The sequence below is a fragment of the Chrysochloris asiatica genome, unplaced genomic scaffold, assembly GCF_000296735.1.
Source record: "Chrysochloris asiatica unplaced genomic scaffold, ChrAsi1.0 scaffold00513, whole genome shotgun sequence".
NCBI classification, from domain to species: domain Eukaryota; kingdom Metazoa; phylum Chordata; class Mammalia; order Afrosoricida; family Chrysochloridae; genus Chrysochloris; species Chrysochloris asiatica.
Window position 1 is genome coordinate 363,284 of NW_006409031.1, and position 7,696 is coordinate 370,979.

The window sequence follows — 7,696 nt, forward strand, 5'->3', positions numbered from 1 at the left end:
TCATCAAATGGTAGCAATTTACACCTATTTCCTTTATATATATATATATATATATAAATAATTATCTTCCTCTAGTCAAATTCTGATCATCAAGCCATCAAAGCTATGTTGAATGGTTTGGGCGCTCTTATGCATCTCCTCTCATTTCATTTCAACTAGATGCTTCTCTATCAGCTCTAACCCTCCATGGTTGTGTCCTTGTCCATGGACTCAGGATTCCCCAGGTGCAATCTGTCTTATTTTGATTGTTTTTAAAATGACTATGCTGTTGTAAGTGTTGTAGAATCTGTTCTGATTCATAGTGACCCTGTGTAGAGTTCCCAAGGAGTGGCTAGTAGATTTGAACTGTTGACTGTACAGTTCAACCCAACCTTGTGATACAGTGCATTATCCCACAGTGCCACACCAGGACTCCAGAAACTACTACAGACCCAGTAAATGAAAGTTGCAGGGGTATAGATTTAGATTTAAGGAAGGACTCCTGGAGAGAATAATATTTTCATTGAAAATTTACTCCTCCTTAACAAACAGATTCATAATGATTACAAAGATACAAGTGGTAAAGTTAGCAAACACACACACAAAATAATACTGAGCAGGTGGAAGGCTATCAGAAGTTTTAAGTTTATCTCACCTAGGTGGTAGATGTTATGGTCTTATTTCATTCATGAGAAAATTGAAACATAGAGAAGTAAAATAAATTGTTCAAACTCATGCAGCTTATAATTGGAACTATCTCTGAGGACAGTTATATTGTATTTAAAAGTCCATTTTTCTACACTGCTTAGAGATGTTATAGAAAGAATCCTGATAGCCCTGTAAGAATATGTACTGGTAGTAATGGAAATGGAATATAGATTAAAATGTGTCAGACAGGTTGTTGCTAGTGAAAAGCAAGCAAATGGAGATAAACTTAGATCCATGAGTACAGATAAAGGTTAAAAACAGGACACAAAGTGAAATGCAGAAACTGTATAAGATTGTGAAACAAAGAGTAGATTCGATGACATGACAGGCTGAGTTTGATGAGAACCATGTGGAAACCATGTCTGACTTTCCTGGCTTCACAAGGGCAAAAGAGAATCAAACTCAAAATCAGTTCAAGGCCGACACCTATGAAACGTAGGTCAAACATGCTTCTACTCTATAACTTTATTAGCAGCATAGTGGTTACGAATTGGGCTGCGAACCACAAAGTCAGCAATTCGAAACTACCAGCTGTTCCGCGGGAGAAAGTTGAGGTGTTCTGCTCCTGTAAAGATTTACAGCCTCAGAAACCCTGTACGGGGTCGCTATGAGTCGGAACCAACTCCACGGCATACAGCCACCACCACCATACTAACACCAAAATGGCCACACAGAACCCCTAACAATACTCATGATTATGAGACTTATTATGGAAGTGAACAGAGTGCAATTCAAGATAAAAAAACAAAAAACAAAAAACAAAAAACAAACTTAGGATGCAGTAGTTCTCTAGTCAGGAATGACTCTTCTCTGCCACACCTTACTCTTGTTTCCAGCCTCTGAGCCATGTGGTCGCTTGGCCTGTTCCCTCATCCATCACATGTTACAAAGTTCTTTTAGTCAATATGTGAATGCTCAAAGGGCACATTTGTCAAGCCAGTTTCCTGCTTATAAACACTCAGCTTTACTCAGTCCGTAAGACCTAGGGTCAGAAGCTGCTTCATCTCTCCATACCATCATGTAGCCTCTTGCCATCACCTCTTCCATTGCATCTGCAGTCGCTGTTTCTCTATGTGGGGATCTCAGGAGTCACTCATGCTCTTCCTTCTTGCTGTTCTTGGGATCTTCCATCTCTGCTTCTGAGATGGCTTCTTTTAAGTCTAGATGTAGGGAAAAATGAACCAATCCCAGCTTTGGAGTTCTGTGTACATTATTTGCATGGTTCTACCCAATCACTTGGTAGAGATAGATGAGACTTGATGGGAGAAAGACAAGACTTGATGCTCCAATAAAGATTTTTGGATTCCTTGTGTGGAGCTGAAAGATTAGCACTGGACTGCTAACCACAATGCCAGCTATTCAAATCAAACAGTTGCTCCTCAGAAACTTTATATAGGGTCACTGTAAGTCAGAACCTATTCTAGCACTTAACAACAACAAATGATAATACATACAAGTAAGTACTCAAGGTATTTATTTTGCATTGGAGAATTAGAATGGATAATTACAATGTTATTTTAAATGCTAATAGGTGGTCTAGGGGAGGAGACTTCACCATACCTGGAACTCAAAGGAGGTTTTACATAGCTAGGGTTGGTAGTGGTAATCAGTATCTCAGCAGGCTCTCAGTCCTCAAAGAGCCAGAGAGACCTTTTACTTCTTTCTTCCCCCCCCAAATAAACAGAAATCCCTGGGCTTACATACCAAATCTGTAGTCATTTTAATTATAATTGCTATGTTTTATGGCCAATAGGAAAGTCATATTTTACTAATTTATGTAGAGTGAATTCCACCACTCATCTGTCATTTTGTGGTGCTGTGCTGGGTTGCCTGTTGCTGTGATTATGGAAGCTATGCCAAGGGTATTATAAATACCAGGAGGGTCACTCAGGTTTCAGCTGAGCTTCCAGACAAAGACAGATAAGGAAGGAGGAAAGACAGACTACTTACTAACATTTAGTCACTGAAAAGCTTATGAATACCAGTGGAACACTATCAGCACCAGAATACTGAATATTGAAACATGATGAAGAACACCAGAATATTGTCAGATTAGTGCTGGAAGATGAGTCCCACAGGTGGGAAGGCACTAATCTATGACTGGGAAAGAGTTGCCTTCTCAAAGTAGAGTTCATCATGGTGACACAAATGGAGTAAAGACTTCAGGACCTACATTTACTGGTAGGGCACAACTCAAAATGAAGAGAAAAAGCCAAAAACATTCATTAAAAATATGAACATGGACTATATGAAGTATGAATATAGAAAATTTGGAAATTGTCACAAATTAAATGGAATGCATAAACATCAGTATCATAGGCATTAGTGAGCTGAAAAAGGCTGGTATTGACCATTTTGAATCTGACAATCACTTGATTTAATATACCAGGAATGACAAATTGAAGACGAATGGCATTGCATTCATCATCCAAAAAAAAAAATCAAAATCTGTCTTGAAGTACAATGCTGTCTGTGATAGGGTAATATCCATATACCTACAAAGAAAACTGGTTAATCCCACTATTATTCAAGTATACACATCAACCATTAAAGCCAGTGATGATGAAACTGAAGTACTCTATCAACTTCTTCAGTGTGAAATTGATCAAACATGCAATCAAGATGTGCTGATAATTAATGGTGATTGGAAAGAAATTTTTTGAAATAAAGAGGAAGAATCAGTAGTTGGAAAATATGGCCTTGGTAATAGAAATTATATTGGAGATTGCATAATAGAATTTTGCAAGACCAATGACCTCTTCATAGCAAATCCCTTTTTTAAACATAATAAAATATGATTATATACATGGACCTCACCAGATAGAATACACAGAAATCAAATTGACTACATCTGTGGAAAGAGATAGCAGAAAAGCTCCATATCATCAACCAAATCAAGACCAGGGACAGACTGTGGAACAGATCATCAATTGTTCATATGGAAGTTCAGGTTGAAGTTGAAGAAAATTAAAACAACTCCACCAGGACCAAAATATGACCTTAGACATATCTCACCTAAGTTTAGAGATTATCTGGATAACATATTTGATGCACTGGACACTAAAGACTGAAGACCAGAAGAGTTGCGGGATAACATCAAGAACACCATGCAGGAAGAAAACAAAAGGTGACAAGAAAGAAGGAAAAGAACAAAACGGATGTCAGAAGAGACTCTGAATCTTGCTCTCCAGTGTAGATATGCTAAAGCATATGGAAGAAACAAGAAGATAAAAGAGCTTAATAGAAAATTTCAAAGAGCAGCTAGAGAAGGCAAGTTCAAATATTACAAAGAAATGTGCAAAAACCTGGTATTAGGAAACCAAAAGGGAAGAACACACTCAGCATTTCTCACTCTGACAGACTGAAAATAAAAGCCTAAACTTGCAATATTGAAGGATTCTATGGAAAAGATATTGACTGATTCTGAAAGCATCAAAAGAAGATGGAAGGAGGCAGGCTTGATATTGGACTAGACAGAAAGGCTGTGCAGACACCCATCAGTAAAAACATGGAAAATCAGGAGAAAGAGATTCAGAGGATGGTCCCAGAATTCTGTATTTCAGAAAAAAGGATAAATAATTCATAGAGGGCTTACCAGCAGTAATATTTGGAACAGAAGCAAGAAAGGAGGTGACTTCTGATTTGGTGTGGCCAACATGTTCTGCTGTAACCGTTTTGAACAGGAATGAGCACATAGAAGGGTAAGAGAAACTGGCCAGTGAACTGCAGAGGCAAATAGCAAGTATTTTTCCTTATTTTCTTTAACTCTGTCTACTCATCTGCACTCTCATGACCAGAGGGGAGACCTATATAAGTAGACAGCCCCACAGAAGATGAAATGCCTTGCATGTTTTGGAAGGATCTGTACCACATGGATCTGTACCACTGGAAGCACAATCAAAGGGGGAGGAGACAACAGGATGAGCCTGTACCTGGAGTCTCTTCCAAAGCAGATCTGGTCAGCCCTGGGCTGGTTCTAATTAGGAGAAACAGCTGAACAGACTTGAGGGGCTAGCAGGGGAAAGCCTGTGCTAGATCACAAAGGCACAAAAGGAACATCCTGAAATTCCTCAGGCAGCTTCAACAGCAAGATTCCATTATGTGGCAATACAAAATTACTCATATTTTCCAAAGGTTTTCTTTTTCTTACTTTTCTTTTCCTTTTTCCAGTTTCATTGTCTTTACATGTAAATATAGTCTCTCTCTCTCTCTCTCTCTCTCTCTCTCTCTCTCTCTCTATCTCACACACACACACACACACACACACACACGGAGTTATATGACTCTTAACTTTCGTTTTTGGTTCTCCTTCAATCTTGTGGGAGATCTTTCTCTACTTGTCTCACCTGACAAGAGACAGTAACTGGGACCATACAGACAAGCTACAATGTTCTTGTTATTTTTAAGTTCCATTGAGTCTTCTGATCCATAGCGACCCAGTATAGGGTTTCCAAGGGGCAGTTGGTCAGTTGAACTGCCAACATTGCAATTCAAATAGCTTTGCAGTATGGCACATTAACCCACAGACCCACCAGGACTCCCAAACTACAATAACAGCCTCTAAAAACTAGGCAAGAGCCAATACCAGTTACTACACACCAGAGCAACATCTATAGCCAATACATGCTAAAAGCACTCTGAATTGAGCTGTAAAAGCAGTAAACAGAGAATTCCATCTCCTGAACACACCAACCAGGAGGCAATTGTAGAGTGCTTAAGAATACACCAGAATACATTCATCTAAGTAAGACAAATATAACAACACCACAATGCCTAAAAAGCAGCATAACATTTCTGCTCATGTGCAGAAATAAGACAGAGTAGCTCAAACAAATGATCAAGATGAAAAGCTAGAAATTGCATTGGTGTGAGAAATGGGAGGAGTGGCTTTGGAATGACCTGAAAAAGAATTCAGCAGAATGAAATTGTGGTATATCGAAGTGTTCCACAGAAAGGTCTAAGAGAATAAGGAAGAACTCAGAAAAGTGCTATAGGAACAATCAAACAAAATAGATATAACATTGGAGTTAACACAAAACCTGCAAAAAGTGGTCTAGGAGGGGCGGGAAGTGGGGTGGGAGCGGGGTGGAGGAGGCCGGGGTTGCCGCTGTCATGGACACCTGGGTCCGCTTTGGTGCTCAGAGCCAGACCCCGGAACGGCTGTTAGGGTTGCTCAGTATGCTTGCTGTCTTCTTGGGCATGCACTGGAGAGACATGGGGCCAGTCCTGCGTTACAGAAACAGATTAGACAACTGGAGAGTCATTTGAGTCTTGGAAGAAAGCTTCTACGCCTCGGTAACTCAGCAGATGCCCTTGAATCAACCAAAGAGCAGTGCACCTTTCAGACGTTGTCCTGAGATTCTGCATCACAGTTAGTCACCTCAATAGAGCCTTGTGCTTTGCCTGTGACAATGTCCTATGGGCTGGAAAGTCTGGACTGGCTCCCCGCGTGGATCAGGAGAAGTGGGCCCAGCATTCATTCAGGTACTATCTCTTTTCTCTCATCATGAATTTGAGCCGGGATGCCTATGAGATTCTCCTACTGATGGAACAAGAGTCTTCAACTTGTAGCCAGAGACTGAAGGGTTTTTGGGGAGGAGTCCCAGAAGGAATTGAAACTGGGGGTCCTGTGGGACCAGGGACTCCAGGAGGAGGTCTTCCCCAACTGGCACTGAAGCTTCGGCTGCGAGTCCTACTCCTGGCTCGTGTCCTTTGAGGATCATCCCCTGCTCCTGCTGGATGTAGTCAGAAATACCTGTGATCTCTTCATCTCACTGGACAAACTTGGCCTTTGGCGCTGCGGCCCTGGTATTGTGGGGCTTTGTGGCCTTGTGTCCTCAATCCTGTCTATTCTCACCCTAATTTGCTCCTGGCTACGACTCAAGCCCTGACATTCTGGTGCAGGATGAGGGGGTACCTGAATTGGTAAGATGGCATCTTAGATCACCCCCTGATATATTAGCCTTATTCTAACTCTACTACTTGGGTGGAGTTAAAATTCAGAGATTTGGATGTGGAGGCAGAAGTTTGGGGGATAATAGGGTGAGAGGAGGAAAGATGGCTCTTAAAGTCAGTAAGATGATTCTCATACCCAAATCTACCTGAACTTTTGTTCTTTTTTTCCTTTACTACACTGTCTGTGTCTCCCTTGATTCTTTTAACTTTGTCCCTCTTTCTGTCTCTCTCTTTTACTTTCTAAGTCCTCTCTCCTTGGAATATAATCAGCAGCAGCTTGACCTTGTAAGGAAAGGAGGGGGTGATGGATGATTTGGTCTGTAAGATGCTTAATATGGTAGGCTTTTCCCCCTTCAAACTCCGAATCATAATTTTAAGACTTTTTGTTCTAGTGTACTCTCCCATAATCTCTCCTCCCAAGGTTGGTTGATGTTTACTCTTCCTCCTCACATCAACCTCACCAACCTCCCTCATCACTTGGCCCTTATCCTTCCCTTAAATCACTCCTACAGATTTCTGCTTCCACTCTGATTTCAGAGATTTGCTCCCCAGCTTATTTTTCCCCCTTCTTTGCCTATTCAGAATAATGCTGTTTCTAGCATCTTTCTGTAAATATGGAACAATGAGTCTGTGTAAATAGCTGCGTCTCATGCCCAAGATGGAGAGAAAGCCCTCAAAGTCAACAAATTAAAGATCAGTTTGTCCATCAAAAAAAAAAAAAAAAGTGGTCTAGATGATCAATACTTAAATATCAGAAATGGACAATACATTGAAAGAGCAAAGGAATAGAATTGAAAGGATGGAAGTCAGAATGAGTGAGCTTGAAGATAAATCTCTCAATACTGCTAAAGTAGAAGAACAAGCAAAAAAAAAAACCACAAAAAAACCCAGATATGCATATAGGAAAATACATAAACCAAACCCTAAAAGAAATGATAGAAATAGACAACTCTATAATATTAGTGGGAGATTTTAATATACTACTTTTGAACGTAGTGGTTACGAATCGGGCTGCGAACCTTAAGGTCAGCGGTTCAAAACTACCAGCTGCTCC

At 40.4% G+C, this 7,696-nt stretch overlaps 1 pseudogene; it reads left to right on the forward strand.

The window, feature by feature from the left end:
- The first annotated feature begins 5,799 nt into the window (after nucleotides 1-5,799).
- LOC102814581 lies at nucleotides 5,800-6,578 on the forward strand (annotated as a pseudogene).
- The last annotated feature ends 1,118 nt before the right edge of the window (nucleotides 6,579-7,696 follow it).